At 41.7% G+C, this 26,827-nt stretch overlaps 1 protein-coding gene across 6 annotated transcripts in view; it reads right to left on the reverse strand.

Moving 5' to 3' along the window:
• GPSM1 (G protein signaling modulator 1) overlaps positions 1-26,827 on the reverse strand; it is a 264,883-nt gene that overhangs the window by 204,446 nt on the left and 33,610 nt on the right. The gene's annotated exons all lie outside the window — the stretch shown is intronic.

Below are 26,827 nucleotides of genomic sequence, written 5' to 3' on the forward strand. Positions count from 1 at the left end.
CATGGAAATCTGGCGCAGAAATTCCACTGTGAGTACAGCACAGCATGTCAACATGGCCTTATTATAATCTATTATCTAATTAGTTTCTACCTCCTACTGATTTTTTTTTGTACATTATTATGGGGACAGCCATCTTGCCTGAGCTGTTTTAACAGCATTTAATGATTTATTTTACAGAAAGCCCCCATGGACATAGACAAAAACAAACTGAATCTGTTCCACTGACATGTATAGGAAAAGTGTCTGGGTGTTCTCTGTAACCTTTTTAGAGGTCATTCTATAGGAAGGGGTGCTGATCTGTAAGCAAAAGCTATAGGGTGTACCTCTGTTATCTATATATTGGTGTCACCTTTCCCTGTATTACTATCTGTGATGATAAGAAAAATACTGCTGTAAAACGATTAGTACAGAACATTAAGTTTCAGCTTAGTTTAAAGTGGTACTCCGCTGTTAGACATTTTATCCCCCTATCCCCCTTTCTGTGCCAGGCGCTGCCTCAGAGATGGGGACGTGATGTCATGGCCACGCCCCCTCCATTCATGTCCATGGGACATGAATGGAGGGGGCTTGGCATGACGTCACTAGGGGGCATAGCCGTCACATTACATCCCCGTCCCTGAGGCAGCGACCGGCTGCACCGAGATCACGGGGGTCCCCAGCGGTGGGACCCCTGCGATAATACATCTTATCTATATTATTATTTATAAGATGTATAAAGCCGGAATACCCCTTTAAAGCGAATATTGCATGCCTTTATGCTATACTACTGTCATAATATATCTTTATAGCAGCCAGAATTTAAAAAGATTAATTAATAGCCATAATGTATTGCACAGTAAAGTATATATGGCACCGAGCTGCAGAAGGTGGGCTTGCCACAAATGTTACAAAGGGTAAACTTCTTTCTGCAGTCTAACATAAGTTAAAAAAAAAAGTAATTTTTTTTTTCTTAAAAAAATGCACAGAAAAAATGGAGCAATAAAACACAGCAAAAAAAAATCAAAAGGAAGCAGAGGGAGCGGGACGCCGATATAAACACAGACTTGTTTTCTTCTGTCATTAAATATCACCAAGGCAAATTTCATTCCTTAGGAATAGAATGGCAGCTAATACCCATCTGATGGCAACAAATACTTCCTTCCTTCCTTCCTGTATGCAGCAAATTAAGAGAATCAGCTTGTCAGAAGAGTCTGCCCAGAGCCTTGGACATTAAACAAACAGCTTTCCCCAGAGAATTCAATTACAGGCTCATCCCTGCCATAGGATCCAACAGTGATACAAGCTCTGTGTCAGGATTAGTTCATACAACATTTGCAGTGTCAGTCGAGGGGGCTACCAGACAGAAACTTCACATATATATCATTGCATAGACATACAGAATAAAAACTGCCAACCTGAAGTGCTATGCCCAACAGGGTAGGGGACAATGGAGGCCAAAAAGACATTTGCACACACACACTCACCAGAAGGAGAGACATCTTCTATTGCACGGACTCCCACTATGGTGGACCTAGTTTGACCAAGAATTACATGGATGGCCATAGATTTAAATGGCTGCCATTTAACGCTACTTTTATCGTACAAAGTTGGCAGGAAAATAAAAGCTGATCGTTGAACGTTACAGAAGCCGGACTCATGGCAAGCAGGTGATTGTTGTGCTCCCTTCCAGTTAAAAATATGTATCTAAGGCTGCATTCACATCACGACTTCTCCATCCGACCTGAGTACACGATTTTTAAAACTTAAAATCGTATGAAATCGTATATAAAGTCTGATCCATTGACCTACATTAAAAAATAGGATCCATTACACACATCCCATTTGATCCGCATCCGATTTCACACGATTTTTGTTCGGGTCTGAAATCGGGGTTGACCACGATTTCAGACCTGAACAAAAATCGCGTGAAATCGGATGCGGTACAAATCGGATGTGTGTAATGGATCCGATTTTTTAATGGAGGTCAATGGATCAGACTTTATATACGATTTCATACGATTTTAAGTTATAAAAATCGTGTCCTCAGGTCGGATGGAGAAAGTGGAGAAATCGTGATGTGAATGCAGCCTAATAAGTGCCCTACAAAAACCTTCCTCCTCATTGACATCAACATAAAACTTCACAGTCTCTAAACTCCTGGCAGGTTGGCTATTCCTGCTCAGCACAGGCTATGCGCATCTCTTATGATACATAACGTATTTTTCGCCATATAAGATGCACTTTTTCTTCCCCAAAACTGGGGGGGAAAAAGTTGGTGCGTCTTATACGGCGAATACCTGCGGCCATCAATGGCCGGGACCCGCCGCTAATACAGAACATCACCGATCGCGGTGATGCCCTGTATTAACCCTTCAGACGCGGCGATCAAAGCTGACCGCTGCGTCTGAAGCGAAAATAACACTTACCCGGCTGCTCAGTCGGGCTGTTTGGGACCGCCACGGTGAAATCGCGGCGTCAATAACAGCTTACAGGACACCGGGAGGGACCTTACCTGCCTCCTCGGTGTCTTCTCCGTGCCGGAATCCCCTGAGCTCTCCCTCGACGTCATCACGTCGTCGCGCACGCCGTCATCCAATAGGAGCGGCGTGCGTAGCTGCATGATGATGGCGACGTGATGACGGAGACGTGATGACGGCGACTTAGAGCATGGATCCCGGGGAAGAAGAAGTCCCGAGTGTCGGGAACACCACGGGGACGCGGCAACAGCGATGGAGCGACATCCAGGGCAGCAGTGACGGGTCCGGAGCGGCGGGGACATGTGAGTATTACCTCCTATCCAGTGGTCTTCAACCTGCGGACCTCCAGATGTTGCAAAACTACTACTCCCAGCATGCCCGGACGGCTGTCCAGGCATGCTGGGAGTTGTAGTTTTGCAACATCTGGAGGTCCGCAGGTTGATGACCACTGTTGGGTTCAGAATCTTTTTTTTTTAGATTTGGCACCTATAAATTGGGTGGGTCTTATACGCCGGTGCGTCCAATAGGGCAAAAAATACAGTATACAGGCTTCTCTATGGGAATGAATGCATACTGATTGATGGAAATGAGAAAAAGGTGGTAAGGAAGACCCAGGGAACATGCTGAAGAAGAATAATTTGCATCTCCTGCTAAAATTTGCAAGCATGGCAGGTAATAGAGCGTCAAACACAGTCTGGATGTGGAGGTCGCTCCTGCAAGGTCCTAACCATGGGAGAGAACTCACTGACTAGCACGGACAGTAGATGATCCACAGGAAACACACTGATGTGATCCAATAGGTTTGTAACTTAAGTAAGGAGATCAGGAGACAAGATTGCAGCCCCATAAACAGCAAGTTCAAACTCCCAGGTTTTGAGCTACAGGTGGTGCTAAAGAGACAGTGGGGGTTATTTATCAATATTGGTCTTGGCTAGATCATTTTTGTGGTTTGTCTAGATGCGTTGTTTTTTTTGGCGGTGCTGCTCCAAATTTATCATATTGTCGCAGTGACCATGATAAATTTCGAGCAGATCTGCACCCAGATCATTTTCTACTGCCGCTTTCAGATCATGTCTATCCTGCTTCTAAAGATCTTGTTTGTCTGTGTGTTTGACTTTATTTGTTTTAGTTTTAATTTTAAAGGAAAACGGTCACATATTTTCTCCCGCACTATCCACCGGTATTGGTGGATAGTGCGGGAGACGCTGATTAAAACGAGCCCTACCTTGGTCTGATCCGCGCCGCCGTTCGCCCGCACTTGTAGTTTTAATCTCTGTGTATATCCGGCTGTAACTGGCAAAGGCGGTGCTTCTGCAGGCCGCTCATGAATATTCATCCCTCCTGTTCTCTCTCTCTTCGCCGCTCCTAACCAGAGGGAGGGATGAATATTCATGAGCGGCCCGCAGAAGCCCCGCCTTTGCCAGTTACAGCCGGATATACACAGAGATTAAAACTACAATTGCGGGCGAACGGCGGCGCGGATCAGACCAAGGTAGGGCTCGTTTTAATCTGCGTCTCCCGCACTAATCAACCAGTACTTGTGGATAGTGCGGGAGAAAATATGTGACAGTTTTCCTTTAAGGCACACTAATGTCTAATAGAAAGTCTGCAAAGAGAGTCTCCCTCACATTTAAATAGTGGTTTACCTTGCCACAGGCCAGGAAAAAAACTACTTTATTATTCCATAGATGAAGGTTTTAGTTGAACAGGTTTATTTATTTATTTATTTTTTACCTTTCACCTTTTTATTTTATCATCACTTTGTCGGATATTTTTTTAAACTTGGTCAGATGAAATTGTGAGATGCTGGCCATTGCTAACAATCTTATTGCTTCTTACATCTTTAGGCTAGGATTCCACTTGGTTTTTTTCCACAGAAAAAAACGCCAGAAAAAACGCCAGTGCAATTTCCTGCGTCTGACGTTTTGTCTGCTGTTTTTTCTGGCATTTTTGAATTTGAGTTGAAATTACATTTTTGGCCCCTTTGGTGTCTTTTTTTCAAAATTTGTTGGATACCAAAAGTAAAAGAAAAAAAAGGATGCAGTAGGGATGGGAAAAAATGTATTTAACAAAATTTTATTTTTTATAACGAAATTTAAATTAATTGTTAATAAAGTGTGTGTGTGTTTCACTTTCTTTTCTCTATTTTTCACATTTTTTAGGTAGTGCTACTACTCCCAGCATGGAACAGACTGCTCCATGATGGGAGTAGTAGTACCTGTACTAATAGACATATCGCCCCGGGTGTCACTCCTGACACTCGATGCGATCGTCCCATCTATTGCAGAGATGCAGAGCGGCTCTATACAGTGTTCGCATCTCTGCACTATACTCCGGCCAATAATGTGAATCTATTCATATCACTGGCCGGAGTATAGTGTAGATGTGAGCGCTGTAGAGAGCCGCTCCGCATCTCTGCAATAGATAGGACTCTGCTCCATGTTGGGAGCTGTAGTACTTGCATTAATAGACAGATCGCAGCGAGTGTCACTCCTGACACCCGCTGTGATCCTCCTGTATAATGTATAGATGTGGCCAGCTGCTCTTCTATAGTCCCCTGCACTGAAGTATATATACACCTATTCATATTTCCCGCAGAGAGCGGTGATTGGCTGGAACCATCTGACCAATCACAGCTCTCTGCGGGAAATATGAATAGGTGTATATATATATATATATATATATATATATATATATATATATATATGTACGTCAGTGCAGGGGACCATAGAAGAGCGGCCGGCCGCATCTATACATTATACAGAAGGATCGCAACGGACCAGGGGCAATCTGTCAATTAGTACAGGTACTACTACTCTCATCATGGAACAGTGTGTTTCATGCAGGGTGTAGTAGTGCTACCTAAAAAATGTTTAAAAAAAAGAAAAAAAAAAGTGAAAAACACACACACACACGCACTACATAAATTGATCCCTGCTTAAAAATTTATAAAAATTTAGTTATAAAAAAGACAATTTTTTTTAATACAATTTTTTTCCATCACTACTGTATCTTTTTTTATAATTTTTTTTAATGGTACCCTGCAAAATTTTATTTAAAAAGGTATCTCCATTACTTTTTGGGATCGCTAAAGTCCAAAAAAGAATAAAAACCGCCTGCAAATACACCAAAATTAAGACCCACATGGCGTTTTTCTTGGCGTTTTCCCCCCAAAAAACAAGAGGAATTCTAGCCTTACCATTCCTTTTTTGTACCTTGAAAAATATATCTACTATCTGATTGTTTCATATGGACAACTGCTTTACTTTTCCTTTGCACTTTTTTTTATTTATTTATTTATTTTTTACTTTTTATTTATTTAAACATTCTTATTCTCTACCTTATTTTCTCTCTCTATCTCCCTCTCTTTCACTTTGGCTGATGTCTTTTTATCCCTGGCAAACAGACAGGAGTAGTACATTTTTTTAGACCTGGTCGGGAGGTGGTCTAGATTTGCGGGTTTTATTGCACCATTTGCGCAAAAATGTAAAACACGCAGATAATAAATTTGCGACCACTGCATCCGTCACTTAAAAAAATGGTCTAGCAACACCAAAAGGTCAAAATGACGGATTTTAGAACTTATAAAAAAAAGTTTTTTTAAATAAAAAAAATAACGCGCAATTTGCGCAAATATTAAAAAAATTTGCAAAAGTTGACCAAAAAAAGCAATAGAACACAATGATAAATATCCCCCCAGTGTTCTTCCTTCAAGAGGATAGCTTATTTGCAAACTTTTTTCCATGAAGCATTACCCATACGCCAGCTACATCTTTATACAGTACCCTCCCCGCCTTCAGCGCTGTGTCAGTGTCATTTAGTCAACCAGTACCCGTACCAGTATGAGGCGCAAAAGTCCTAAAACAGCTGTCTAGAGAATCCACACACTTACTGCACATGTGGGTTCTGAAGCAATAGAATTTTTTTCTTTGGCTGTAAAAACAATGAGAATAAAAATAATCCTGCACATTTTCAGGCACAGCAGTGTGTACATACACACATTCCCATCTGCTCCACATTATACATTCATACACTTGCTTCACAATGCTTCTTTGCAATGTTCGGCTCAGGTATGAATTACTAACATAACACAGTGGATTAAACGGTTTGTATCCACGCTTCAGTAACACTTGGATCTGTCTGGCAGCCAGGGGAAGATCAAGACATGTGGGTATATGTGGGTGGTAGCTGATGAGAGCCTCACCATATGCTTCCCTGGCTCACAGACCCACTGTTTGCATGTGTGGCTCAATGTAACGGCACAGTGTTTATTCACAAGAGCTCAAACACCAGCTTTTAACACAGATATTAAGTCTTATGGAAATATTATGACAGCAAAATGCAAATTTGGCTTTTGTTAATGCAAACTTGTAAGCCGTGCTGATCTTTGTATACTCTAACACCCAGTAACATTCTGGATAATGTGTTTGAAGCCTCTATATTATAGCTGATGAGTAGTTTTATAACTGGCTATATACATTCAATTACTACATCCTTTTGTGACCGGTCCTGGTGAAGGGGACTGTAAAAGGACATTATGCTGTGAATTCTCCAGACCAGTGTTTCCCAACCAGGGTGCCTCCAGCTGTTGTAAAACTACAACTCCCAGCATGCCTGGACAGCCGAAGGCTGTCCAGGCATGCTGGGAGTTGTAGTTTTGCAACAGCTGGAGGCATCCTGGTTGGGAAACACTGCTCCAGACCAAAAAAGCAAAAAACACTGGAGCATGGAAATAAATTTAGATAAAATTAAAGGGGTACTCCGGTGGAAAACTTTTTTTTTTTTTTAAATCAACTGGTGCCAGAAAGTTAAACAGATTTGTAAATGACTTCTATTAAAAAAAATCATAATCCTTCCAGGATTTATTAGCTGCTGAATACTACAGAAGAAATTCTTTTCTTTTAGGAACACAGAGCTCTCTGCTGACATCATGACCACAGTGCTCTCTGCTGACATCTCTGTCCATTTTAGGAACTGTCCAGAGCAGCATATGTTTGCTATGGGGATTTTCTCCTACTCTGGACAGTTCTTAAAATGGACAGAGATGTCATCAGAGAGCACTGTGGTCATGATGTCAGCAGAGAGCTCTGTGTTCCAAAAAGAAAATAATTTCTTCTGTAGTATTCAGCAGCTAATAAGTCCTGGAAGGATTAAAAAATTTTTAATAGAAGTAATTTGCAAATCTGTTTAACTTTCTGGCACCAGTTAATTTAAAAAAAAATTAATCATTTCCAGTGGTTACCCCTTTAACGACGAGCGCCGTAAATGTACGTCCTGGTGCGTTGGTACTTAACGCACCAGGACGTACATTTACGTCCTAAGCATAACCGTGGGCATCGGAGCGATGCCCGGATCATGCGCGGCAGGTCCCGGCTGTTGATCGCAGCCAGGGACCCGCCGGTAATGGCGGACATCGGCGATCCCGCGGATGTCCGCCATTAACCCCTCAGATGCTGTGATCAATATCGATCATGGCATCTGCAGCATCGCGGTCACATAATTGGATGATCGGATCGCCCGCAGCGCTGCCGCAGCGATCCGATCATCCAGAACAGCAGACGGAGGTCCCCTCACCTGCATCCGCTGCCTTCCAGGAGTCTTCTGCTCTGATCTGCCTTCCCGCAGACCAGACCAGAAGATGACCGATAACCCTGATCAGTGCTATGTCCTATACATAGCACTGAACAGGATTAGCAATCGAGTGATTGCTATAAATAGTCACCTATGGGGACTATTAAAGTGTAAAAATAAAAGTAAAAAAATAAAGTTAAAAAAAAAAGTGAAAAACCCCCTCCCCCAATAAAAACGTAAATTGCCCAATTTTCCCTATTTCACCCCCAAAAAGTGTTAAAAAAATATTTTATATACAGATTTGGTATCGCCGCATGCATAAATATCTGAACTATTAAAATAAAATGTTAATGATACCGTACGGTGAACGGCGTGAACGTAAAAAAAAAAGTCCAAAATAGCTGCTTTTTTATAACATTTTATTCTCAAAAAAATTTATGAAAAATGTATTAAAAGTTTTATATAAGCAAATATGGTATCAATAAAAAGTACAGATCACGGCGCAAAAAATGAGCCCTTATACCACCGCTTATACGGAAAAATGAAAAAGTTATAGGTCTTCAAAATAGGGGGATCTTAAACATCCTAATTTGGTTAAAAAATTTGATTTTTTTTAAGCGCAACAGTAATAGAAAAAGTACGGTATGTTATTACAAGTATCATTTTAATCGTATTGACCCAAAGAATAAAGAACACATGTCACTTTTACCATAAATTGTACGGCGTGAAAACGAAACCTTCCAAAATTAGCAAAATTGCGGTTTTCTTTTTAATTTCCCCACAAAAATAGTATTTTTTGGTTGCGCCATACATTTTATGGTTAAGTCAGTGATGGCATTACAACGGACAACTGGTCGCGCAAAAAACAAGCCCTCATACTAGTCTGTGGATGAAAATATTAAAGAGTTATGATTTTTTGAAGGCGAGGAGGAAAAAATGAAAACGTAAAAATAAAATTTTCTGCGTCCTTAAGGCCCAATTTTATCAAACTCTGTGAGAGAAAAAGTGGGGTAATTTTCTCACAGCAACCAATCACAGCTCAGCTAACGAGCTCTGGTAAAGTGAAAGCTGAGCTGTGATTGGTTGTTGTGGGAAATTCACTCCACTTTTCCTCTCACACAGTTTGATAAATCTGGGCCTATATGTTCAGTGTACACTTAGGCCCACATTTATCAAAGTTTGTAGAACTTATTTTCCCGTATATTTGGCGCAACTCCACTTATTTGCTCTTAAGTTTGATCGGTTGGGGTCTGATTGTTCAGACCTCCACTAATCATTAGAATGAGTAGAAGTGCATGGATAGTGCTTCCCTCCCCGACTCACAGCAATCTCTGTCCAGTTGCACTAGATGGGCTCCATTATATGTCTTTAGAATCAGTTTAGTGCAACTGGACTGAGATCGCTACAAGCCAGGGAGCGAAGCGCATAGCCTCTGTGCTTCTCCCGGCTCATTCTAATGATCAGTGGGGGTCTGAACACTATGCGATATGTCGAAAGTTTTATATCAAAGACAGGGACCCTTTCAAAAAATAATAGTCCACTGTACACAATGGTCATCAGAGGTTTAGTAGCGATGGATACATAAAAAAGCTTTCACATCTGTCCCTTGTACACAGATTTCATCAACATATGCCCAAAAAACATACAACGATGGAGCAATGGAAATCATGCAAAGTTTTGTAAAGTCTTGTCTGAGAACCAGATCTCTCTGATTTTGCATTTTTTTTTTTTTTTTTTAAAGATTCAGAATTCATGGGTTTTATTTGAGGCTGTACAGGAATTTTTGGAGCTAACTTTTGCTTATTCTGGTGCCCTGTGGTTGCAATGAGGAGAGACAGGCTACTTTTAAATTCTGACAAATTTTAAGAAAACTGCTGTGGTTGTGAAATAATTTCTCAGCCCCCGCCAATAACACACGGCAGTGATGGGGAGCAAAGATTCTGTGTTCTGAGCCTGTAATAAATTCAACATTAAAATCACAAAGCCTGCACATCTGATTTTGCTGACTTGTGAAAGAGAAGATGTGCTTTGCCTGCTTAGCGTGGGCACTCAGAGCGCTCTTTTTTTGCTGAGCTCCAATTAACCATAGGCCTCTGTAACCTCTCTGCTCTTTGTGATACAACCCAGGTGGATAGAAGTGTTTGTTCTGTATAATGTACGAGTCAGAATGTGCACTGGGACATACAAATGCGCCTTGCAGCCGTGCATGTGGAAAAAAAACAAATGGATATGGCAGTCAAAACATTTTCCACGTGTAATGGGAGATCTGTGGCCACCGAGAGCGAAAGAAGTTCAGCAGATCATCGCAGGCTGGTACTCCTTCTTTTACAAGATTTTTTTTTCAACCTGTTGGCAAATTATATACAGCCCTTTATATTGTATCTGCTTCTGGGTAAGTTAGGTTAGAACAAATGTGAAAGCTCCCACATATTTTCACCATTGTAAATGACATGCAGTATTCTTTTTAGGGTCTTACAATAGACCTGCAGAGGTTGCAGTGGCATTTATGTGTTATGGTGCCCAAGAAAAAGATACCAATGAAATAAATGGCACATGGAAGGGGGGCCCTCTTTCAGATTTATTTATTGGGGCCCAGGAACTTCAAGTGACATATCTTGCATTGTGCAAACTAGATTTGGCAGACAATGCTCTAGGAAATATAGAGGATGACTCAAGTACTAATAGTTGTAGTCAATCAGCTTTACTAGAAGCCTGACAGAGTGGGGTGACACAAGGTTTTGTGGTTTTACAATAGTTTGTAAAACTTGCTCCACATTTTCCTATGCAAAATATAAACATACAGTGGGTTGCATCAACCAGTTAAGATAATGGTAAAATAAGCAACCACATTCTCTTACCTGAACACAACCACAGTCTCTTCTGCAGAACCAAAGCACCCACAAAACTTCCAATGCCATTTCATATGTTTATAGCCCCGATAAGTCCAAAACAGAGGCATTCTCCAGTCCACTGCTTTCGGTAAAGCATTGGCGGCATCTGCCGCATTTGAAAATACTAGTTACGCCCATAAAAGTTGGATTGACTGGCAGAAAGCCTTCCAGTGAGATCATAACTGCAGGTTGGGACAATTTCCTTCTTTCTCTATCTATGTATGGATGTTTTGCTGGAGGGTAAGCTGCTATTAGCAGGTGTGTTGCTCTATTACAACCACGTACACATTTTACAAGGAGCTTGTCAGTGAGACTGTTCTCCCAATATACCATAGACTGTAGGACGATGCAACATAAAGGGATAAACCTAACTGTAGCCATAGGATAAAATGTTTAGCCTATATTCCACTGGATTCAAATGAATTGACATCTATTATCAATAGTCACCAAAAAAATTGCAGTTCCAAACATATTTTAATTTGAAACATAGTTCTTTATTGAAAATGTAAACAAACACATAAAAAGATGATAAGCACCCGCCCTACCAACACACAAGAAAACACGCCAAAATGGATGTATGTAATCGCATGAAGAAGGGAGATGCCCTCTGACGAAGCTCAGTGAGAGTGAAAAGATCATAGTGGTAAATAACATATGGCTGACTGCTTTTTTATATTTTCAGGTGTTGTTTATGCTGTATACAAACTGTCATACTTATGCATGTATTTGCTTTTATCCATATCGATTGTCATTTTTTCTGTACTCTTACCAACCCTGTGTTCTTGCACAGTCTATACTTTTTTGCGAGGTGTTGACATAGTCCACCATCTTCATGCGATTACGTACATCCATTTTGTCATGTTTTCTTGTGTGGGGAGGGCGGGTGTTTTTTTTTCCTTTTTTTAATAAAGAACTATGTTCCAATTTTCTTAAAATATGTTTGGCATTGCAATTTTTTGGGTGACTATTATCAACCTTGTTGCAGTTTGCCTGGTAGATCACAATATTAGTTGACCTACGGGCTCTACATTTTTTGGTGATTATCTATTACCAATGTAGCAAGGGATATCAGTGACCAGCAGACACCAAAGAAAAAAATCTCTAAGGATGACATGTCAGACTGAAAAAGGCTGTAAATAAGACATTTCATATACATGTATACAATAAAAATTTCTATAATACATATATACAGACCAATGTCATCATAGCCAGCCGGCCATAGCCATCACAGCTTTTAAGGTTCTACATTCCAGAACGGAACATGTGGTCAGTACATGCCATTTGCAGTAAAGTTTAATCTATGATGATGTCATGGCCAAAGCAGTGATTGGCCCAGTGATCCCAAATTGTGGCTGCATAGTTGTTGCCATGGCATGATGGGAGTTGTAATTTTGCAACTACTGAACAGCCACACTGGATTGGCCATTGCAGTGCTATGATGTATGATCTCCAAAAGTGTTGCGTCATTGCAATACCATCAAGAGATGGGGGGGGGGGGATGAAGGGAGGAACAAAAATAAATTTGAAAGTTAAGTAGACCATAAACCTTATGGTTTTCTATTTTCAAACAGTGTTATGGGTTTTTCCCAATGTCAACAAAAAACCCTTAAAACTCAGACATCTCCATACATTATTCAACAGGTCACTCACAACATCACTAAAAAATACATAAAAGCTGGGTATTGTATCCACAGGACCCAAAATAAAATATTTCTAGTACTTTAAACCATATGTCAAGATGTGGGGTGTAAAGTGTTAAACATTTTCACTGACCTCACACACTCCAGCTCTGTTCATATTGAGAGCTTTGGCCGAGGGCCTCTCTGGATTATTAAGCCACACAGCCTTTTCCTGCCCCGTCTTACCAATATAACAGCTGTCTGTCCCTGTAGACTTCAATGTTGCAGCAGAGATTTGATCCTCTGGCAGCAAGTGACAGACAGAAGCCATTTAAATACAGATCTTTGCTGTTTTCTCTCTCCAAGGTGTAAGATCACAACTGCTTCTCAAGTACTTCTGCTCAAGAGTGACAGGAGCAAAGAGGATACAGAACTAAGTGCAGTACAGGAACACGTTTATGGCACTACACCTATATGACACAACAGGGGCTGATCATTACTTTGCTGTTATGAAGTGGATGATGTGGTAAGACGTTGATACTGAAACTATATTCTTTCTAAGACAAACACTTAAAGGGGGCACCAAACTTATGGTTCTTTCTCTGGTCACTAGCATTATACTGTTCCCTGTTAGCAGCATTACTGAATAATACTACAGTCACCCTCTTCTCAGTCTGAATTGGCTCCTAACTAGAAAAATTCTTGAGTAATTACATTTAATTACAGGCAGGGCCAGCTGGAATACTGGACCAGGAGAAGCACCGCAGCGCTGGTCCAACTGTATTGGTACCATCCTTTCATCCTAAAATAAGAGATGATCTTCTGGGAAAGGGGATTGTGGTGCCTACGGTGTGGATGCTATAAAACACAGTTTGTGATGCCAAAAACAAGGCTGTGGTGCAACTAATAGTGATAGGAGTGATTGAAGTTAGGGTGTAAGATAAAGTTTGTGACGCCAGGGCACTGTTAACCTCCAAGGTCCGAGGATGAGATAGCTTCTCCTGGGCCAGGCACAGGGTAATGAATACACTGATGCAAAGTTACAGATAACAATCTTTTCTGTTGCTGAAATGACTGAATCCTTGACAATACAAGCTTTAGTGCAGAGGGACGTGCAGAGTGTAACCCGGAGAACCTGTCGCCTTGCTGGCAGTTGTAGTTGCTGGTGCTGCAGATTTCAGATTATTAGCAGCTCATGCTGACTTGAGAGATTGAACTTGACTGACTGAAGATGTGATTTTCCCAAAGGCTTTGCTTACCGCCAGGCTTTAACATTCACCTGTGCCTTCTTGAGATTGGGGTGGCTGTAGAATTTGGGATTTTCTTCTCTCTAGGCTTCTCCTCACTGTACCTGCACTCCACTCCTGAACTCCTCTGACTTTAGTTCACACTGAGTTCTTCACTCAGACTCTCCAAACTCCTAACTCACCAGCTCCTCTCCGCCTATACTACAAAAGGGCCAGGTTTGGGGGTCCCCCTTTGGGGCATCAGGGTCACTTGGTCACTCTGCCACAGTCCCTTAAAGGTTACAGTGCATCATTAAAGTATAGCCTAATATAATATATCGAATTACAACATGTCAGACTATGGAGCAGTGGGCCCAACATAGAGACAGCAGGGATGCCCAAGGCAATCATTAGCCCACAGGACAGCCTTTGGTGCTGGGACACCATAGGATTATACCATACACAGCTCCTGCGTCCTGTCACTAACTCCTGCCTCAATACAATCATATGGGCACAACATCTCAACATGATAAAAAGTGAATGAGGACATTGATGTAAATGAATTTTTTTTTTCAGCAGCATGGAGGCTGCACTTGTCAAATACTTTCATCTGTTAAAAGGGTTATTGAAAGCATCCAGGGGTGCACATGTTAATGAAATATAAATACGGTAGGGGGGGGGAGGGGTGCTTCTAACAGATGACGGACCCACTTCTGGACCCAGTACAATCTCCTACGGATTCCATTCAGATGTGAAACTCAAGGCTTAGACATCACATAAAAGTCTGCCAAGCTTGCATGTTTACCATGGAGTCGGCACAGCTTTCCGCCTAACATATGGCCAATTTTAGAAATGTTCTGGAGCAGACGAGTTCACAAATTGCTCTTTTTGCAGTGCAATCATTTTATAAAGCAATGGCAAGTAAAACCTATCATTATGGAAGCAAAAGCCAACTCTAAAAAATAATAGGAACATTCACCATCTCTTGCGAGGATTGGACATAACTGGCAATACATTTTTTATTTTTTTTCACATTCCTGACAAATACTCTATTGTTTGTCCAAAAATCTAGACAGTGTGGTTTGTGACAAATGTGCCAAAACTTCTGAGCTCTTCACTTATCTCTCCACATGTCCTGCCAACCAATTTTTTTCTTACAGATGGCCTCACAAAACTTTTCTATAATTGAAAAAACAAAAGGATGGAGCTTTATGGAAGTTATGCACGACACAGATCTGCAGCGTATTTTACCGGCCGGGTTCACATGGCAGAATGCACTGAATACTGCATGAAAATTCTGCATGAATTTATAGCCATTCACACAGCAGAATTTCTGCTGCAGGAAATTCATTGAGGTGAATTGGCTATAAATCCATTGCGAATTTTCCTGTAGAATTCCATGCAGAATCCAGTGCAGAAATTCTGCCGTGTGAACCCGGCCTTAGTGTGCCTCCAACTGTTCCCCCGTTAACAGTGGCAATCCGCTGCTCCGAGCAGTCACACAGGGCGAGTCGCCGTGCGAGTTGCCACGCAATGCACAGTGTACTGACATCGTGGCCGCTCCGCGATGTCTGTAAGTAGACTGCGAGCGTGTGCGGCCCCTGAGTGACTGCTGGGAGCGGTGGATTGCCGCTGCAAGTGGGGGAACAGATGGAGGCACACTAAGGGTCGGGTCACCAGCGGATCCGAATTGTAAAATAAGCTGCGGATCTGTATTGTGTGATCCTAAGGAATTATGCAAAGTGTGACATTAGTCCTATAAGAGTAGTTTAACACTATTGCCTTACATACAAAACAGAGGATTCTGTTGTTTCAACAATATAAAATAATAATGTCTCAAAAGGTGAAGACCAATATAATGTCTATTAGGTATTTCTTTCAGTCTATCCTGTACATTAGACAACAGTCTCAATCCATTCATCAGATGATTCACCAAAGCTTACTCACTTAAATGTGTTGTGTATTGTGAGAAAAATAAATCATCTTTCAAAATGTATAACTAGGACTAGTAAATCCCCCCCCCCCCCCCCCAGGTGCCAGCCTTTTTTTATTTTTAAATTAATAACTTCATAAGTTATTGCCCACTGAACTGCCATTGTATTAGTACTAATTTATGTAGCTGTATCAAAATAGGATTCAGATCCAGATTTCACCAATTCTTTTTACAACAGTTCGGCTAGATATGAGTGTGAAAACAAAGGACAGAATCCTAATGTTCCCCCCCAACATTTTTCGCCGCACGCATCGCCTCATCAAACGTATGGGACATACCGGTAAGTGATTTTGCAACATTCCTCTGATGACATTGGAGGAATTAGGGTTGCCTTTTGTGTTCTTTAAATCACATCTTGGGCTGGGTCCTTTGTGGGGCTTTATGCAGGTATTGTACACATTAGTTATTTTGAATCAATTTCCTACCCAGGTGGATGTGATTAACCACTTATTTCCTTCAGTTTGAACTAAATGACCCCTATGCTACTTGGCCCAATAGTGGTGCAGATTGTGTAGTGCCTTCGCTAACCCCTTAGGTTGCACAAATGATAGAGTGGTTGTGGAGTGGGAATTCTTCTCTCATAGTGAACGACGGCCAAGGATGGTGGAAAAAGACCATAAGAAAGACTGGCTAAAAATAGAAGTCAGTATACAGAATCTGCCATTTTTATACTCCAGTGGAAAAGGCGATGAGATTTCCTGTAAGAGGGTTCCGCTCGACATGCTCCTCTATTTTGGGATACCTGGTTATATTACAGTGGTATACAACCTCTGAATTGTACAAAGCTGTATCGTAAAATTCTTGGGGATCTCCAAAATATAGCACAGCACTAAGCACCATTCCGTCATACATGACAGCTTCTCACTACACTGCCATGTACATGAGGTTTTGTGGTCCATTTTTCCCAAATTCAGGGTTTATTTATTAACCCCTTAAGGACGCATGGTTTTTCCCTTTAAATTTTTTGGACTATTTTGGACTTTGGAATTGGCCGTGCGGTTTAATTAATGATATATTTTTATAGTTTGGACATTTCCGCACGCGGCGATATATGTTTATTTTTATTTACACAGATTTTTTTTTAAATGGGAAAAGGGGGGGGGGGTGATTCTTACTTTTCTTAGGGAAGGGGTTAAATTATCTTTATTAACTTTTTTTTTTTCACACTTTACATTTTTTGCAGTGTTATAGTCCCCCCCCCCCCTGGTGGCTATTTCACTGCACATACCGATCTCATACACAGATCACTGCCATGCATTAACATGGCAAAGATCAGTGTAACTGGCGGTCGATTGCTCAAGCCTGGATTTCCAGCTTGGAGCAATCAATCGCCAATCGGACGCGACAGAGGCAGGTGAGGGGACCTCCGCTCACGTTCTAGCTGATCGGCACATCGCGATTTCACCAATATGGTCCAGATCAGCCCGACTGAGCTGCCGGGAAGCTTTTACTTTCATTTTAGAGGCGGCAATCAATTTTGAAAGGGTTAATAGCATACAGCACAACGATCGGTGCCCCATGCTACTAGCCCAGGGTCCCGGCTGTCATTAGTGACCCCGCGTTTTATACCGGGACCGGGCACAGGGCGTACAAACACTAATTAAGGGCGCACTGGCCCTTTAAATCTCAGAACTCCGGCGCGCATGCGCCCTAGGAGGCAGGGTCACGCGCGCCGGCGGTGTGAGAACACAGGGGAGACAGAAGAAGGAGGAGGTGAGTGACGGCCCGAGATTCACAGGCGGGCACATGCCGCGATGCGACTCCCGGGCCCGCCGGAGGACAGAGATAGAGAGCACTCACCACCAGTGTGACCGACCGGAGCGCTCGCCGTAACATAAATAAATTCATATGGCATCTAGATAAACATAAAATAATAATTGGATAGCCCGTTATTTGTTTTCTCATTTCTGATATTCTCTCCCAGTGTTCTATTAACTAAATAAATGAATGCATGCCTATCCCCAAAACTGAAAAGAATTTCGCCTCCACAATATTTAAAATGTATTTCTTCCACAATGAAGACATTCATCTCTGCTGAATAAGAGCCCTGCGCCTTTACGTTGTTTAAAATGGTTTCTATTACGTTCAAATTTTTTTTCCCCATCTAAATGTACACAAAAGGAAATAAAAATACTTTTCGGGAAAGGTCTTGTGATGTGAAAGACATGTCCAAATTATTAAGTACCACATAAATTCACTCAATGATTGCAGGAAGGCTTCACAGTCAGCAATGAGGGTTTGGCTGCCAGAGCTTAATGAAGGACCAAAGAAGTTTCCAGGCAAAATATGTGTCTAGTATCTTCTTTCATCAGGGATGGTCAGATATATTTAATTGTTATGAGACAATTAAATATAAGGAATAATGGTGTCCATCTGACCGATATCCATCTGGATATATTTTTATCAGGGTTATAGGATGGTTGGCAGTAGGCTTTTTTTCCTGCTGGGTGGGGGTCAGCCCAGTGTAAGGACACCTCCTTGGCGGGTCGAAAGAACTTTGTACTGCTTAGTAGGTGGAATTGCACCCCGGGAGCTCTATACGCCTATTTTGTTTGTAATATTTATGTAGAAAAAATGCTGTGACCTACCCATAGCCAAAGGAAACTCTGTGTCCATTATATGTTTTATGTAAGTTTATTTTTTGTTTAAACAAGTCATAAGGGTGGTTTAAAAGGTAAGGTTGGGGGGTAGACTTGGGGTCACAATAGTCCAGCAACAACTCAGAGTGACTTACACCCATTTATTAGCCCATTGTTGCAAAAAGGTGCCTTGTAGTACCAAATTTCAGCAACTGGACCTGCAGCCATCAGCGGATTACCAGTGGGTCCTTATCAAGGTGGGTTTGTCCAGAATACACAGTTAGAAAATAAAAAATGCATACACTGTGTTATGCCAGGGGATGGGGAATCATGAACCACTTCATTCAGCTCCACCAATGGGCATGACACAATGCATCATTTTTTCCAAGGGCTGTTACTTTAAAGCATACACAGAAAAAAATAATGCTTATGTATGTTATTTTCTAGGTCATACAGATGCTTTACATGTCTTTTTTTTTTAGTATCTAACTACTTTATGAAGCTCACAAATCCCTCTGTTCTGCTGCTCACTCATTCTGACATCCACTGCTCAGGAAGGAGTGTGTCCAATGCAAGCACTGAATACGCCCTCACTCACCATGCATTCACTTCCTCCCTGAGTCTTCAGTGCTGTGCTGGGTCTCTTCATCCAATCACTGAAGGCTGCTCTGTAACCCCCTCCTCTCTGTTTTCAGACAGGAGTCTAATAGGACAGGAGGGAGCGCAGAGGATGCTAGTCCAGCCCTCACTTACTGAACATTGTCCCAGCCTGTGTTTCAGCTAGGACCAAGATGATGCTGCAGCCGGACAGGATTAGGTGCTGGTTGGTATGGGGACCCCTAGTGGTCTTTTTTATAACCCATGATTTCTATATAAAGGAGATTTTTTTTATAAAGTCTATTAGAAAGGTTAATGTTTTGCCAAGATGAACAACATATAAAAAGTTTTTGATTCTGACAGTGCCTATATAAAGGGGTACTCCGCCCCTAGACATCTTATCCCCTATCCAAAGGATAGGGGATAATATGTCTGATCACAGTGTTCCCTCCGCTGGGGACCCCCGCGATCTCGGCTGCGGCACCCCAGACATCCAGTGCACGGAGCGAACTTCGCTCCGTGCCGGAAAACTGGCAATGTGGGGCGGAGGCTAGTGACCTCACAGTCACGCCCCGCTTGTGATGTCACGGCCACGCCCCTTTAATGTAAGTCTATGGGAGGGGCGTGACGGCCCATAGACTTGCATTGAGGGGGTGTGGCCATGACTTCACAAGCGGGGCATGACTGATGTCACGAGCCCCCGGCACTGCACCCGATGCTCTAAACGAATGCTGGGTGCAGCATGGAGATTGAAGCGGTCCCCAGCGGTGGGACTCCCACGATCAGACATCTTATCCCTATCCTTTGTATAGGAGATAAGATGTCTAGGGGCGGAGTACCCCTTCAAGTAAGCAATATCAATATTTTGGATGGACTTGCCTTCGGAGCAGAGAGACAGTTCTTTAGTACAGGTGACTCAGTGTAATATTCCGACACTACAGATAAAATGCCTGTTTTATTGAAGTTTGAGGGTTCCAAGGTAATTTATGGAAAATAAAAATTCACATTAATTGAAATCACTAGTAAATTACACATTAAATGAGATCCAGGAATAATTTCAGGGAGAATGTGCCAGATGTATAATGCTTCAAACCCGAGCAGGAATTACAATCTAATTGTGTTTCATGCTTTTAGCTCCTCTCAGACATTAATTAGAGCATTAATAATCAATCATGACAAGTAAATATAAAACCATAGAGGAGATCACTGGCATAAACAGCTAAAATGTCTGCTCACAATCTTGCAAAGATAATGCTGGTCATATTCACTCAGAGGTGTTAGTAAAATACTGCAGACCTTAAGTCAAACAGTGTGTCTCCAGCTGTTGCAAAACTACAACTCCCAGCATGCCCGGACAGCCAAAGATTGCTATGTCCTGAGGAAACCAAATTATTGAGCCTATGTACTGCTAATGTCAGGCATACCAGTCATTAGTCCTGTCTTCAACAAAGTTGTTTCTAAGCCTAGCTCCAGTCCCACTACAAAGTTATATTCTCTACATTTCTGCCCCAAGAGGGATTTCTTCAAGCAAGGAGAAAGCTGAACAAGGGCGTTGCCGAGTTTCACTGGATATTTTATTGGCCTCTGGTCAGACCAGTGCTAGCCTGTCTGCCAAGTTACAGGAGATTTTCCTGAATGCGCTTCTCTGGGTGTCATGTCATTCTTCTCCTGAATCCCAAGCTGAGATACGTCAAAGCTGTGTATTCAAGTTACATTTAAGTATTACCAAGAAGTACGTATTGTATTGTACTGGCTTGCATCAGGAGTTAAGTAAAGTTTGAGTTGTTTAATGTGACCCCTGGGCTTTGTGTGCAGAAATGGCTTCATTAGTAAAAAAAAGTACAGTACGGAGAAATGATGGGAGACGTAGCACTCACCCTTTAAGATGCAGGTAGTGAAGGTACTTTATTTCATGTACATCAGTACAGGTTACAGGCAGGGACAGGAAGAAAAAACAACAAGGGCTCCTTTTGGCCAATCCCGCGTGACCAAGTACCACGAAACGGAGCCGTCACCGCTCGTTAGGCCCAGAGGAGCCCTTATTGTTGTTTTTTCTCCCCGTCCCTGCCTGTAACCTGTACCGATGTACATGAAATAAAGGACCTTCACTACCTGCATCTTAAAGGGTGAGTGCTAAATCTCCCATGATTTCTCCGTACTGTATTTTTGACTACTGCTTATTTGGGACGTTGCTGCACCGCCCCCATTGCATGTGTTACGGGACTCCGCAGTTTTAGTATCGACTATTATAGCTCCTGCCATCCTTTTACGTGACCCTGGTGCCGAGCAGCTTTCACTTTCATTTCCATTTAGGCATTAGTAAAAAGGCTGAAGTTCAAACAATGGGTAACAGCACTTAGGCACTAACATTAGTGACTACTACCCCAATTATAACCTACAACAACATCCCAGTGATCATCACATACACACTAAACATGCCCATAAGATTACATTAGCCTGGCCAAGAGAATATCCTTTTTTCCTCCGACTTGCCGTTATTTGCCAAAAAGGTACAAAATAGTGCATTATTCAAGTGTCTTGAAAATTTATTGCAAGATTTAACCAAGAAACAACACTGTAAAAATACTATCCTTTCTAAAGCCACAAGGCTCCCTACGAAAAAATGCCCAGAGGAACTTGGTTTCCTGTACTGGCTGGAGAATGTAGCATAACAGACATCTCAACCCTGTAATTTCTCTTAGTCTGAGTAAATGACATGCTTAAATTTCACATCGTTACAGATTTAGTCTCCAGTAGAAGAGGAGTTGGGGGAGTGGTCATACTGGATGCCCTTTACCTTCGTTCCTGTACAATGCCAGTTCCTATAAATCTCAGATCCACATTCACTATAGGTTGGCCTTGTAAAAACATTCTTCTCTGAAAGACAATTTATTAAGAGTCGCTGCTCGGTAGAGGATGCCGCTGCTTTTGTCACATACATTCCTTCACTGTTTACAGCTGTTACCTTGGAGTCTAGTGAAGTTATAGTGGTATTCTATGTTTTTCAGGTTAAACATTGTAAACTGATACAAAATGTATTCAAACAAGAGCTGATCTGAGGTTGCGTACAGTATCCATAAGTCTACATACAAATATAAACATATACATAGGTTCTTCAAGTTACAATATTAATCTGTTCCGGGACGACCATTGTATGTAGAAACTATTGTATGTTGAGACCATAACTCTATGGAAACCTGGTAATTGGTCCTGATGTCCCAAAATGTCATCCAAAAATAGGAAAAAGTGAGAATTAAAGAAAAATAAGTAGATAACTAATATACGGGGGATAAAGCAAATCCTTACATATAAAAGTAATAAAGATCTGCTGGGAGCTGTAATAACTGTCTATGTAGAGGACAGGAGCTTCTTCAGGGTCCTGTGCAGTACACACAGTGGGGAGATTTATCAATGTTGGTGTAAGTTAGTAAAGGTTTTACCCCTGTTTACTTGGTGTATTGTTTGCACACTTGCTCAAAAGGCACACAGGACTTAATAAATTTTGCTCAATTATAGAAACAAGAGAGCTGCAGAGATTGGTTTAAAGGGATACTCCGGCCCTAATACATCTTATCCCCTATCCAAAGGATAGGGGATAAGATGTCTGATCGTGGGGGTCCCACTGCTGGGGACCCCCGGCAATCTGTCATTCAGCACCCACCTTTGCAAGCTGGAGGCTCCGAGTGTGGGGCCAACCCCATGGGGGGCGGGGCGTGATGTCACACAGGGGCGGAGTCGGGGATAGGGGATAAGATGTATTAGGGCTGGTGTACCCTTTTAAGCTTTGTGCTCTGGCATCTGACACTTTTTTACACGTCCTGTTAGGTGGTGTAGGTTTGCGCAAAAAGTAGGCTTTGCGAAAAAAAATAACACGTGTAAATTACATTTGTGAAAATAATAAATGCAGCTCCACTGCAAAAAGTGGCATTGAGGTCAAAGCATCAAAGCATTAAGAAGTGCAACTGTACTTTACAAGTATGAGCCGCCTTGGCTAAGGAATGGTGTTAACTAAATCCACCGAGAATAAAAAGGAATTTTGTAACAATTTTCTTTACAGGATTAATTAAATAAATACTATCTATGCAAAGAAAAGTCTTGTGAAGTTAAAAGCAGAGGCTTCTGGTGAGCATCGGGAGGTTCCTCCAATCTCAGCAGGCGTTCGAGATGTATAAAAAGTACTCCCAGAAGCTCGCTGTGATACCATGTCATTCGGCCAATTCCGGGCTAAGCTGAATATCTAATAGAAAGTGTAGTAACCGGTCAGAGAATAGCAGCTGATCTAGGTCACAGCAGAGCTGGATGCTGCTGATCTCAAGCCTAATACCTTTAAGACAATCATGACAATGCTATACGGATCTACAGAAACGTTTGGCCACTGCAGGTAGGAAAGCTGCAGAATGCTGGAAGTTCAGCCAAGAACGGCCCATCTCTATTGTGACTGTCAAGATCGGGTGAAAGCCAGGAAAACGGTACAAGTGATTTACTGACGCAAAAGTGAGACCGATGCTGGAAGAGGAAATCACAAAGCCAACGCCTAACACATTTCACACACATCTAAACAGAGCACAAAAAACATATTTTGTTAAATATTTTAAAGATAATTTTCCCTACAATAAAAAAAAAAAAAAAAAAAAAAAAATCACTTGGAAATATAAAACGTCCACTCTCGGTTTTGTCAAATTTTTAAAGTTCACATTATCTGAAGAGAAATAAGGCTACATTAGCTGTACAGCATATAAGACTTGGGGTGTGTTCAGACATGGTAAAATGTTTCAACTCTGTTTTCCGCCACAAATCCTGTTACATTAAAATGTTGCTGCGGATTGAGCTGTGGATTTTATTCCAACACTCTGAAGCAGTGTTTCCCAAGCAGTGTGCCTCCAGCTGTTACAAAACTACAACTCCCAGGTTGCTCAGACAGCAAAAGGCAATCTGCCACTATTGTGGATTTTCCGCGGACCATTTGAAGTGAATGGTAGAAATGTGCACTGAAGGACACTTTTTAGTCCATTAACATGTCTATCGAGCCTGTGATTTCCATAAATCCATAACTTTTTATTCTTGGTGTTGCAGTTTGAATATTAAAGGGTTACTCCGCTCCCCAGCGTCCGGAACATTGAGTTCCAAACGCTGTGTGTGGGCTTCCGTATTCACTTCCGCCCCCTTGTGATGTCACGGGGCGTGAAGTCACATGACGGGGCGTGACGTCACGAGGGGTCGGGCATGAACACAGAAGCCCGCACACAGCGTTCGAAACTCAATGTTCCGAATGGTGGGTAGCGGAGTAACCCTTTAAGGAGTGGAATTAACTGTGAAATCACAAAGCAGGATCTGCACTGCAAATCTGCAGCATCTAAACACGCCCTTAAAGGGGTACTCCAGTGGAAAACATATTTTTTTAAATCAACTGGTGCCAGAAAGATAAACAGATTTGTAAATTATAAAAATCTTAATTCTTCCAATACTTATCAGCTGCTTTATAATAAGCTTTATTTTATTCTTTATAATAAGAAGTTCTTTTCTTTTTTTATTTCTTTTCTGTCTGACCACAGTGCTCTCTGCTGACACCTCTGTCCATGTCAGGAACTTTCCAGAGCAGGAGAGGTTTGCTATGGGGATTTGCTCATGCTCTGGACAGTTCCTGACATGGACAGAGGTGTCAGCAGAGAGCACTGTGGTCAGACAGAAAAGAAATCCAAAAAGAAAAGAACTTCCTCTGTAGTATATAGCAGCTGATAGGTATTTGAAGGATTAACATTTTTTTATAGAAATCATTTACAAATCTGTTTAACTTTCTGGCACCAGTTGATAAAAAAATAAAAATGTTTTCCACTGGAGTACCCCTTTAAAATGTCCTCCTGATGTTACTCTCCTGTCTGATCTGCAGATCAAGAATAGAGCGACACAACTCTACACTGGGCAGTCAATGGGATCAGCTGACCATCTAATCCATCTGGGGCTTCCATACTCTCCCCTAATGGCAGATACCAGGGGAGAGAAGGGTTTAGATTTCAACATGCCCGATCCCTTTGGTCTTGCAGAGTTAAGCCACCACGAGAAGTGTCTGGCAGCAGCTTTATCTTGGTCAACACTCAGTACACTCAGTCTAGAATGCATATGTATTGGGTAAGGAGAGAGATCTTTTTAGCTGAAAGCTATCTAAAATTTACATTACAGTAATACTTTCAAAAAACATGGCTGTTGTCTACTACAAACAGTGCCACATTTGCTTGGATATGTCTGCAATTGCAGCAGAGCCTCAATAACTAGAAAAGGGTTGAGGTGCAATACTATGTACAGTCAATTCACGTAAAGCAAGTCTTATAGAGAAGAAGTCTAATTATCGACAACAGAACTTCATGGTGGTCACTTAAACAGCAAATCAAGCCAAGATGGCTTTAAAGAAGTTTAATAAATAAATAAAAGTTATATACTGCTGGGGTAACATAATATAAAAAAACACTGTACTTAGCTACTCCTGGTCTCCCACAGCTCAAGTTTAGGTCATTTCAGTCCCCTGATCTCTTGTCTTCTTCCAGCATCCAAGACGAGTGCTCGGTGCAAGACTTGCCTATTGAACCGGCTGCAGTGGTGTCCCATCTTAGCCAGTGATTGGCTGATCAGGCAGTTCCTGCAGCAATCGCTCATCTCAGAAGCCGGAAGAAGGTGAGCGATTAAGCAGGTGGAAGGTGCCATACTGGAGTTGCGGGGGACCAGGGGTAGGTAAGTATAGGGCTTTTTTTTTTATTTTTTTTTTTTATTCTTACGTGGCCCAAGCGCAGCATTAATATATATAAAAAAAAAAAAAAAAAAAACAGGATAAGGGCGATGTTCTGCAAAGTAATGTGAGGTAATGAAAGTATATGCATGTGGTTACTGAAGTGGAATTAGGATTCATTGTAAACAGCCGGCAAAATCCTTTACAGTAATTACAGGCCGGGTGCGAAGAAAAGTACAAATGTCTTTGTTTGCGCCGGGTAGTCACAGTGTCAAGCCCACACATCTAAAATGCTGTTCTGCGAACCCTGCAGTTTGTTCTTTGTAGGTGAATGAAATGTCAGGAACTAATCCTCTGAAACTGAAATGACTTTTTGTGCCAAACAACAATTGTTTTGTTCAGTCTACAAGTTCAGTGAGTGGTTAAAGTCTCAAAAGGCATCTTATAAATATATGGCTGAGCTTCTAATATATGAACTATACATCAATTATACATATAATTGTCTGCAAGTTAAAAAAAAACACTACTCGAAAGGCTCTCGATGAGGCATATAGTTCAGAGCTTCCAGGTCGTTTATTTTACATATACGACCTGTGCGTGTTATACACCAATAAATACGGTACACATTTTACTGTCTGACTGGACTACTCGGGAAATACAGAGTCAGGCCAGGGCCAGAATGCTTCTAGAGGGCTTTGGTTCCTCTCTTTTCCTCGGAGAGAGAGGTTGGACAAGTTACTTCTCCTGCAAACATTGGTTGGGAGGATCATTTGACCAAAATATAATTTATCTCAGCACAGTAAATGCAGAAATATTAACTCTTTACACTCTGTAAGATCTAAGTGTATACAATAAATATGGTGCAATGCACATAAATACATTTGTTCTTTAAGTTCATGGTGTTGGATCTGAGTGATTTTAATAAGGCAGAGATTGCGATGGCTAGATGCCCGTGCCAGAGCATCTTCAAAATGGCCTTGTGGAGTGTTCTTTGTATACAGTGGTTAGTACATACAGAGAGTGGTCCACGAATGGACAAATGGTGAACTGGTAACGAGGTCATCATGAGCCACTCAAGGCTTTTTGATGGACACATATGAAGTTAAGGCTCTGGTCTGATCTGACAGAAGACCCAAGACATACTGTAGTAAAATTTGCTGACAAAAGTTATTGCTGG

This window comes from Hyla sarda, chromosome 9 (assembly GCF_029499605.1).
Source record: "Hyla sarda isolate aHylSar1 chromosome 9, aHylSar1.hap1, whole genome shotgun sequence".
NCBI lineage: Eukaryota > Metazoa > Chordata > Amphibia > Anura > Hylidae > Hyla > Hyla sarda.